This window comes from Haliaeetus leucocephalus, unplaced genomic scaffold (genome assembly GCF_000737465.1).
Source record: "Haliaeetus leucocephalus isolate CR32 unplaced genomic scaffold, Haliaeetus_leucocephalus-4.0 Scaffold322, whole genome shotgun sequence".
In the NCBI taxonomy this organism is placed as follows: domain Eukaryota; kingdom Metazoa; phylum Chordata; class Aves; order Accipitriformes; family Accipitridae; genus Haliaeetus; species Haliaeetus leucocephalus.
The window spans coordinates 44,852-55,356 of record NW_010972758.1 but is presented as its reverse complement, the minus strand read 5'-3'; the positions used below and the strand labels follow the sequence as shown (position 1 = coordinate 55,356).

At 39.2% G+C, this 10,505-nt stretch overlaps 1 pseudogene; it reads left to right on the top strand.

Annotated features, from left to right (window-relative positions):
• Nucleotides 1–10,002, top strand: part of LOC104834231 — a 10,214-nt pseudogene extending 212 nt beyond the window's left edge.
• Nucleotides 10,003–10,505: the final 503 nt, after the last annotated feature.

Below are 10,505 nucleotides of genomic sequence, written 5' to 3'. Positions count from 1 at the left end.
ACTCTTTGACAAGCAAGATGAGTTGTAGAGACCTTTTTAATGTGTCTCCCCCTTTTGCTACTAGTGTTTCTGTAGAGACCCTTGATCCATTAAATACAGTCGTTACCTCCTGTCCCACTCCTTTCTCTCTCCTGGTTTCATCTAGTAATGCAAAGTAGGTGTTTCTTTCTCCATTTTTCCCTTTCTAAAGCAAGGGTTCTATGGTGTTTAAAAAAAAAAAAAAATCGTGCTGCTTTTAATTTAATGTTGTCCTGCCATGTCAGTCCTGTGCTGCTTCTGATTGCAAAGAAGTCTAAGCAGACTGGGCAAGTGGAGGGTTGGAGGTGAAAATGATGCCTTGCTGTGCTTGGAGTTCCAGGGGCAGTAACCTTGTGGGCCTCCAAACCCAGGTGCCTGGTGTCCTGCTCAGCCTAACTGGGCAGTGAGCTAGCTAAAGCAGATTTGAGCACCTTCTACAAACAGAGCTTAACTTGTGCTGCTCTGCATGCTGACATACAGCTCTTGGATTTAGATTAAAACAGATGTATGTACAGCTAAGCCTCTGAACTATAAAAATCAAACACTGTGTTTAAGAGCACAAGGCTCTGCTAGCAACATTAGCTGCAGATTGGTTGACGTTTTCATTCATCCTCTTCCATAAACAAAACCAAGGTAATGCTGAATTAGCTGCAACAGCTCTCTTTAACAGACCGCTTTGTTATATGTCCTTCCTCTACAATCAACTAGAATATCCTTCCAGAATCAGTAGCAGCACAGCAAAGACATTGAACTAAAAGAAGCCAGTGTTAAATTGTCTTGTTTAATGTTAGCAGGAAGCCGATGGGAATATCCTTAAATCAAAACTGGTATGAAACACATTTCATGTGTCCAAAACTTGTGCTGTATGTAGTGTCACCCTTTGTGGATTTCAAACCTTTTCATTTCCTGGCCATCAGTTCTAACTGTCTAGTGCAATGCAAATAAGCTGTCTTAAGAGGTTAGCAACTTGGATCTTTTCTTATATCCACAAATGTTTTTTTAAAAAAGTAGTTGTGACTTCTAAGTTAGGTCAAGTTATCTAAAAACCATAAGCAGGATCTTTTTCCCCTGATATATGTTAATGCTGGGCAAAAAAGCAGAAGTTGATTTGGAAACCTGTAAGTGGAAGGGTGTTTTCCAGTAACATGGTTGGTTTGTATTTTTTTTTTCTTTTATGGATTTCGTGGTTTAACCCCAGCCAGCAACTAAGCACCACGCAGCCGCTCACTCACTCCCCGCCCCCAACCTGCCCCCAGTGGGATGGGGGAGAAAATCGGGAAAAGAAGTAAAACTCGTGGGTTGAGATAAGAATGGTTTAATAGAACAGAAAAGAAGAAACTAATAATGATAATGATAATACTAATAAAATGACAACAGTAATAATAAAAGGATTGGAATGTACAAATGATGCGCAGTGCAATTGCTCACCACCCGCCGCCGGTCGACACCCAACTAGTCCCCGAGCGGTGATCCCCTGCCCCAACTCCCCCCAGTTTCTATACTAGATGTGGCGTCGCATGGTATGGAATACCCCATTGGCCAGTTTGGGTCAGGTGCCCTGGCTCTGTCCTGTGCCAACTTCTTGTGCCCCTCCAGCTTTCTCGCTGGCTGGGCATGAGAAGCTGAAAAATCCTTGACTCTAGTCTAAACGCTACTCAGCAAGAACTGAAAACATCAGTGTTATCAACATTCTTCACATACTGAATTCAAAACATAGCACCATACCAGCTACTAGGAAGACAATATCCCAACTGAAACTGGGACAACTGCATAAAGAAAATGCTCTCTGCTTTGCTGAAGTATAGTTGAGGTGATTGAACTTATGTCTTAATTCTATGATTAATTTTAAGTTCCCTTTTAATTCAAATTCTAAGTCTAGAGTAATCTTTTTCAGCTTAAAAAACCCTCTTCCTTTCCCTAGCTTAAAAAGAAAGGGGTGATGCAATGAAGGTTTTGTAAATAAAATATGGAACTTCTAGAAATTTTATGGAGTCTTCTGGCTAATAAATCTCGAGAGATGTATCTATAGTCACATACTTCTAAATACAAATGTTAACTACTCTTTTTAGACTTGACTAACTGTCCCCCACTAGTGTGCTGTTTGCAAACTGTGTGGCATTCTAATAGTTGACACTTTCTTCCTCTTAAGATTGACCTCATGTTTGCAAGACTGTCTATGCCAACTGTTTCTGATAATCTTGATCTCAGAGATGACTCGTATCTCAGAAGCCTGGATATAAGAAATATACGGAGCTTAAATGGTAAGCATATTTACACATCTTTAAAAAGAAAATGTTACTAAAATCGGTATGGAGTGCACATTACAGAACCCAAGTTTCTCTACAAGATGCAGAAACTGATTCCCTGTGTACTTGAGATCTGAGGAGGTGGTGAGTGGGCTTAAATTTAGATGTTTCAAGTTGTCTGTTTAGATAGACCTGTGTTTCATGTTTCTTTGTTTGGCGTATGTGCATTGTTCCAGTTTGCCACAGAAACTGCTTCAGATGAATAGGTAGAGCACTTGATAGAGAAGAATGTGTGATAGTTCATTAAAAAAAAAACCCACAAACCCCAAACCCCCAAGTTTAAAATACCTGAATCCTGACTTGCTCACTGTTTAACACTGACTGGTTTAATTGTTCCTGGCTGTCGAAAGAAACTTAGTTTTCGGAATCCTGTAGAAGGGCCTTACTGAAAATTGTTGGCTGCAGTCTAAAGTATGAAAAAGCTGTTGAGGGCACCAGTTACCTGATGTGATACTGAATGTTATGTGTAATCTCTAATTTTTAAGGTAATACAAAGCAAGTAATCCAAACTTGTTTTCATAGACTTGAAGGATAAACTGTAAGCTATTGATCCAGTGTAGCATAAAACTGACTTGTACCTGTGTCGTGGTTTCAGCCCAGCCGGTAACAAAGGACCACGCAGCCGCTCGCTCCCTCCTCCTGCCCCCCTCTGGTGGGATAGGGAGGAGAATCAGAAAGGAGAAAAGGGAAAAAAAAAAGTAACCTCGAGGTTTGAGATAAGGACAATTTACTGGGACAGCACAAAAAGAGACATTACAACAACAACGGTACTAATAAAAGAATATACAAAACGAGTGATGCACAGTGCAACTGCTCACCACCCAGAACCTGACGCTCCGCCACTTCCCCCACCAAAAGCCGAGAGCCCCCCCAGCCCGCTCCCCATTTATATACTGAGCATGATATCACATGGTATGGAATAGCTCCTTGGCTAGTTCAGGTCAGCTGTCCTGGCTGTGCCCACTTCTAGGTTCCTGTGAAAATTAACTCTATCCCAGCTGAACCCAGGACAACCTGTTACTAGGATGTTCTGTACTTCAACATTTTTTCTTACAGGCTGCAGAGTTACTGATGAAATACTACACCTAGTGCCAAATAAAGAGAACTTCCGGCTCACGCTCCATGCAATTAAACTGTGGGCAAAACGTGAGTAATGTGATTGTTTGTGATCTTTAAACTTTTCAGACGCACCTCATGCTGAAAAAATAATAGCATTAGAAGTCCTTCAGCTTTGGATAGCTGTTTAAATAACAGTTTTTTACCCCCATGGGGTAGATTCTGTGTGTTTTTTAATGGGGGTAGAGTGGGGAGAAGAGGGGAGTACCTACAAGACAAGGCGCTGCATTGCTTATCAGGAACCTGACTACAAAGGATAAAAATGCCCAGTGAGGTATAAAAGCTTGATAGATAAGGAATAAGAAAATACCGTTTGCGCATGTGACTAGAGCAAGTGCTAGAAGAATGGCAGAACCCTTTTATTAAGGGAAGTTGGATGAAGCAGTAGCTGTAGCAGTGCAGGCAAATTTCAGAGTAGCAGTATTTTGGGAAGTGGTGTGGTAACAATTCTTTTTCTCATCGCTGTGAGGACCGACAATTTTGACCTCATTGCACTGCAAAAATAACTGACTTTGAGGCTGAAGTGTACTAGGTATTCTATAGATTGTGAAGTTGGTGCTGTAAATTTGAAGGAGTATCCTTGGGTATTGAAAGAGTACAGGCTAACGACAGCGTGCCCATTGTAGGACGTGGCATTTACTCCAACATGCTGGGATTCCTTGGTAGGGTTTCCTGGGCCGTGCTAGTAGCAAGAACGTGTCAGCTCTATCCAAACGCTTTGGCTACTACTCTGGTTAAGAAGTTCTTGTTTTTTTTCAAAATGGTAAGAGCTATTTATGACTACTTTAATTTGCAGAAAGTAGTTACACTTTTTGAGGTAGTTCTTTATATAAGATTTACACCAACAACATTCAATCCTACCCTGAATTACATGGCAGAGTTTTAAATGGACGGTTAGTTACTGGCTTTTCTTATACAGGGAGTGGCCAAAACCTGTATTGCTGAAACAACACGAAGAGAGCAATCTTAACTTACCAGTATGGGACCCTAGGGTATGTAGACATTGAATTTGGAAGCCTTTAAACTTTCTTCTAAGCTAAGCTGCTGGTGCTGAGCACAATTGTTTTAACATCATAGGTGAACTGATGAGACCGATATCATGTAATGCCTATCATTACCCCAGCCTATCCACAGCAGAACTCTACATACAACGTATCTACATCAGCATGAGCGGTAATGGTAGAGGAGTTAAAACATGGTAAAGTTCTTTCCATGCATATTAATTGATTAAAAAGTATAAATTTTCCTCTATGAAACCACATTATCTGAATTGGTTATATTCTGCGAGGTGTTCCGCCCTTTTAGGCAGAAGAGTTCTCTGGGAAGTATATCTGTTGCAGGCAATAAGGGACCAGTTTTACAATGAACTGTTGTAGTAGACCTGCATTGTGTCAAGGGAATCCCTGCTTTTTGATCTGTCAATCATTGTTCAAAACCTTTATCTTATAAAGTTTATATCATGCTCTGCTAGTCTTAAAAAAAAAAAAAAAAAAAAAAAAGGAACTAAGGTTTTCAACCTTAATTATAGGTCTTGCAGTTACAAATGAGATTCTCCAAGGAAAATCGGACTGACCAAAGCTCTTTGAACCACAGAACTTCTTTCAGAAATACAAGTATGTATGAAATCTGTTATCTGAACTTGAAATTATTTACTTACTGGTTAGCATAGTGAGTTTTAGCTTGCAGTCTAAATAGAAGATGGCATTGATGTTTGTTTTTCAGAAACTGGAGGCAGTCATATGAATTTTGGACAAGTATAGGGAAGATAGAAAAAACTGTATGTGTTATGCCACTGACACTGTTTTTATGAAAAGAAATCAACTCTGATACTTAGAATGTAGCAGAACGCAATTCTAAAGGATGTAATCAGTTTTTCTTCAGTTAATACTGTGCTAAATGCAGGATATAATCTGTCTTGTCTGGAAGTCACATTCTATACATTTAAGGCAGTTTTGGTTTCACTTGAAGGAATATAAAGTCCTGAGCTAGGATATCAATTTTTCTTTTCTTCTAGACATTATATTGTGCTGACTGCTAGTGCCTCTACTGAAGAGCATCACTTAGAGTGGTAAGACTTGCTTTGAATGTGGGTTCAATAGATAATTGACACTCAATTCAGTGTTGCAGTTAAAAAAAATAAAACTTTCAACTGTGCAACTGGGCATGGAATACAGTACCAGGTTAAGTAGACAGTTCATGAGCAAAACTAAAAGCTTTCTTGTGAAGGGAGGTTAACATAAATCTTGCTGTTTCAGAAGTTAACCTAAAGATCTAAGTCATGATGAGAAGGAACAAAGAGGGTTAGTGTGTGTATGCCTGAAGGTCAGATGCTCTGTGTCATCTGGAGAAGCAGATGCAAGGAGTCTAAGGAGACTACTTACCCAATGCTACTTCAGTTAGGAAGGTGTTCCTTGTTGCAGAGCCTGAAGTAAGCGGGGATTACTTGATGTCATCAGATGTATAGTGGACACTGGAGAGCTAGATCTTTTACTGACTTATAGAGCAGTGGTCTCCAAACCTTTGTGCACTCCTGTGAGCAAAAAAAGAAATAAATTTTTAAACACATACTTGCAGTATATATCTACTTATTTACAAGTTACATACACATTACTGAAGTTCTAGTATTTTCTTCCCGTACCCAGTGGATTGTCTTGTGCACCCCCTGGCGTACACCCCCCCCCCAACTTTGAAGACCACTGTTGCAGAGCCGTGGAAGACTTGGTTTCATAACTTTTTTACTGGATGTAATATTTAATTTAGGACTAGATTGCACTCAATGCTAAGTTGCTCTGGTTATGTAGTCAGCCTATTCCAGAGCCTCCTTTTCTCCCGTGAAGTGAAACAAGGCTGTTTAATCTGGGTGAAACCTGACTGTCTGCACAGAGCATCTGAATGCTGATAAATAGTGTTTACTAAGTTTTAATCTAGTAGTGTGCTCAGGCATCTTATGTTTAGTGCTGAAAAGGATCATCTCAGCACGCTTGGTAGTGGATAGGTACATTGCAGGGGTGCTGATCTACTTTGTGAAATGTAATGTGAGAACCACTTCAGTTAGAGAAAATGACTGCTTATGACATGACATTTGTCACTGTCTCAAGGGAGATATGCCAATAATAACTTGTTTAACCTGTGTGAATGGGCTGACTAACTGTGAATCTTGAAATAAGGGGAAACGGTGAGGAATTAAGGTACTGTAATGTGTGTGGTGTTCTTACTCTTAAGAAATGAGTACTTTACCTGCTTTGCTCAAGTAAGCAAGCAAAATAGCTCTGTGTAACAGACCCCTGTTCTGAGGGCACCTTGGTTATACTTCAAAGTTTGGCTTGTGCTTTAAGGCAAATAATTTAATTCTTGTGCTATCTCTGAAAGACATCTTCTCTCATGTTTAAAAATAGCTTTAATAGGTAATACCTTTTACCTGAACTTTTTAATGTATTCACTTAAAAATCGTATCAGCTACAGCTTGATGTCAGTCGCAGTTAGGTGTACAACAAGGAGTTATGGGCAGAGGGCTTAGAGCCCAATAGTTTTTGATGTGAAATGTTTTTAAGTGAACAAAGCTTATTGTATCTCCAATAAAGATGAGGAAAGTTCTGGCTCCAGTAAAAGCTGATGTTTTTTGCAGTGACAGAAATGGCAGCAAATGGGGCTTAGTTTTGCATCTGGGAAAATGAAAAGCAGAGGAAAAACTTGCTTCAGTTTGTCTGCTATAAGAACAAGTTTAGTTCACCAACTCTTGAATGGATTTGGGAATAGATGGCACATCTCTGTTGTTCATCAACATAAGATGCTTTTGAAGAACGTAGAGTTGTGACTGCTTTCAAAGCTAGCAGTGTTTTAGGTAAAAGGGTGAAATGCCAGTACTTCATTTAAATGAAGAGCCTTTGTGGTCATGATACATTTCTTGGGTAAGTTTCTGCTGAGACTGTGTTGACTAGATCATTTGTTTAGTAAAGGAACTATATTTTTCAGTTTGGCTGGAAAAGGGTAAACTCTTTTCACAGGTCAATCTGCAGGAAGAATTGCATCTTTACTCAGGTGTAATTGAACAGTTGTGCTTGAGCCTTTTCTAAACTGTTCTTCTCCTTGATCTTAGGGGTAAAAATGGGTTTTGCTGCTCTTCAAAATGCAGCCAGAGGTGCTGGGAATCTGCTTCTTGTTGATATTTGCATCATAGGTGATATGTTGAAGTGTTGTATCTGACCCGTTCAAAGTACAAGTTAAACTTGTTTGCCTCTGTCTTTGGAAACTTTAAAGCTCAAATGTCACTGGAAACTTCTCAAACTACAGTGTGTGTGATATAAATATCTAGTATCTGCTCCGCTGAATGAAACTTACTACTTCCTGACTGGTTAGCATTTTTGTATTAGCATTGTATTGTAAAAAGGCATATAACGACTGTGCTGGATACAGTTAAAAATGAGTAAATGTCTCTTGTTCATATTAGGATTGGTCTTGTCAAATCTAAAATTCGTGTGCTGGTTGGAAACTTGGAGAGGAATGAATTTATATCTATTGCACATGTAAAGCCACAGTCTTTCCCTGGCAGCCGAGAACTTTGTAAACAGTGAGTTTCATTACTTTTCTGAAATACAGTTTGGCCAATGTATTGCACCTTGTTTATATTCATGCACCTCAGCTTACCTGCGAGAGATGTTCAGTTACGTACCTACTGTTTTGTAGGTATGTTGCCTGACAGGCAAGGTTCTGAGCATGTAGGATCTTTTTAAAGAAGGGAGAACTTCAGGGAGGAGTTCTCAGAGAACTTAAGTATGGGCTGACTCTAATCTTTAACTGCTGCATACAACTAAACTGTTTTGCTTACTCCCTTCTTGAGAGTACATACTAGCATCCAGATAACTGTCATCTGTGCATAAATGATAGATTTGTGAATCCGACTTTTTAGGAGTGGATACGTGTCAATGTGGTTTCTTGGAATTGTATTTAGGAAAGTGGAAAATGCAGCAAGTGTTAACGTTGATTTAACGTATGTTATATAGTCGTTCAAAGGTAAGCCTATATTTTGCTCTAGTCTTGTAGGGTTTCATTTTTTTATTCTAGTGCAAGTTGCTTCACAAAGTGAATTGTGCTTCCTTCTGGTATTAGCTATTAGATATTTCTATAGAGCGTGACACATAGAAGATTAGCCTGAAAAACATAGTGTTTTGACACTTTGGCACAGTAAGTCCATGCTGAAACAAAAGTGTGTACTGAAGTCCTATACCATATACCCCACGTGAAATAACAGCTCTGCAGATCATAGTAAACTCTCACAAAGGAACTGCGATTCATGAGGTGGAAAGTCAGATGTGAAGCCAGGAGATGTCCATTTACTGGGTGTAGCTACACTTGTCAAAAACAGTTGTCAGTTGCTGAACTTTGAAAGTGGGAATTAACTGTATCAGTCTCTAAAATAAGTTGTTAATGCCTGTTGAGAGTATTTTTTCCAAAATAACAGTTTATGTATGATATCATCCCAGAACTTTGAAAGGCAGTGAGTGGTCACCTTGTAATGACATGCAGTCTCGCATGTAAATCTTCATGTTCATCTTCCATTATTACTTTTGATAGATGTAGAAATAAAGTAATATTTCAAGTGTTGTTAGATAATGCTAGAATAAAGGGATTTTGGGGTGAGCAGTCATTTGAAAGTATAGGTCTTTTTGCCACAATCTGTTTGCTTCTTCCCAAGCTGCCTGCTCTTGTGCCTTTCAGAAGTGCATGTGTGCTGTCAGGCTTGTGCCTAGCTATCATAATGACGAACTAAGGAAATCAGGTTACTCTTCTGAAGTGACAAGTGTGTTTGGACAAAAAGTTCTAATGGTGGGCTCCTTTAAACTCTTCATCAGTGCAAACAAACATTTATCCATGGTACCAGCGTGAGTGGTGTGTTGTGTTGCTCAAACAACATGAGTAAATGCAGTAAAAGCTGACCTTCTTTTTAGCTCGTGCTTTGGGATATGAGAAAAGCACAGAAAAAAGGCATCAAAACTCTTGTCTGAGTTTCAAGCCAGGTGGGGTGACTTCCTCAGACTTGCAGTCTTCTCTGAACTGATGCTTGTCTTGTAAGTTACATCCAGTGGCACTGTTTTTCAATGTTGTGGCAAACGTAAATTACGTCAACAAGGTTTATGTACTGCTAAGAGGCTAGAACTAATGTTAAATCCTGTATTTCTATGCACAAACTTTATTAGCATAGCTGTGTGCTCTTAGTTTAGTGAAGCACAGCCTATAGTATGTTTCAGATACAGGGTTTGAATCCAGAGAGATTGAACAGAAAAGGTATTTCTTGAGAGGTGTGATATCCTTTGGCAAATGTGGGAGTGACCAGTAGTTACATGCAAGAAGGCTTTTATCATGTGCCTTGACTTTGAGAGAATGTCTTCAGAGGGCAGAGTTGATGGGCTCAAGAGTATAAGGCTCATAGTTTGGAAGGCTTTTGTTAAATGAACTTTATCTCACTTTTCCATAAAAACATTATTGAATTTACTTTGAAGCAACTGTTCATACCAGTGTGAATGTTCATATGTGTGCTTTTATTTCACTTCTAGGTCTCCTGTAGAAAGACTTATAAGCCTTTTTGTTTTTGTTGCATGTCCTTACTTTGATTCCCACTCTGTATGTTAGTAAGCTGACTTTCCAGTTATGCTCACGATAGGCTTGTTAAACTTACCTAAATGTGACTTAATTCTGTAATAACTGCTGTGCTAGTATAGCATTTTTTAGTTGCATAAAAGGTTGTTTGCAGGCAGTTAAGAAAAACTGGTTTAAATTGTGGTGGTTCTGATAAGTCAGATGTCCCTAAAATCCAGTCTGTCTTGGACAGATAGAGTTTTAACACGTGAATTAGTGGAAAAAAACCCCACAATCACCACTGTAAATATCAAACAAAAAAATTAGTCTAAATCTTGATTAAGGTGTCTGGTCTCTCATCAGCTGAGCACAGTTGGGTTGATTCAGAAATTCCTCTAGATCTATTTTCAACCAGAAAACTAAGGGTTAAGGAGTATTATCTCCTTCAGGCTAAAATCAGCTCAGATGTGAGCTGCATGATTAGCAAACCAC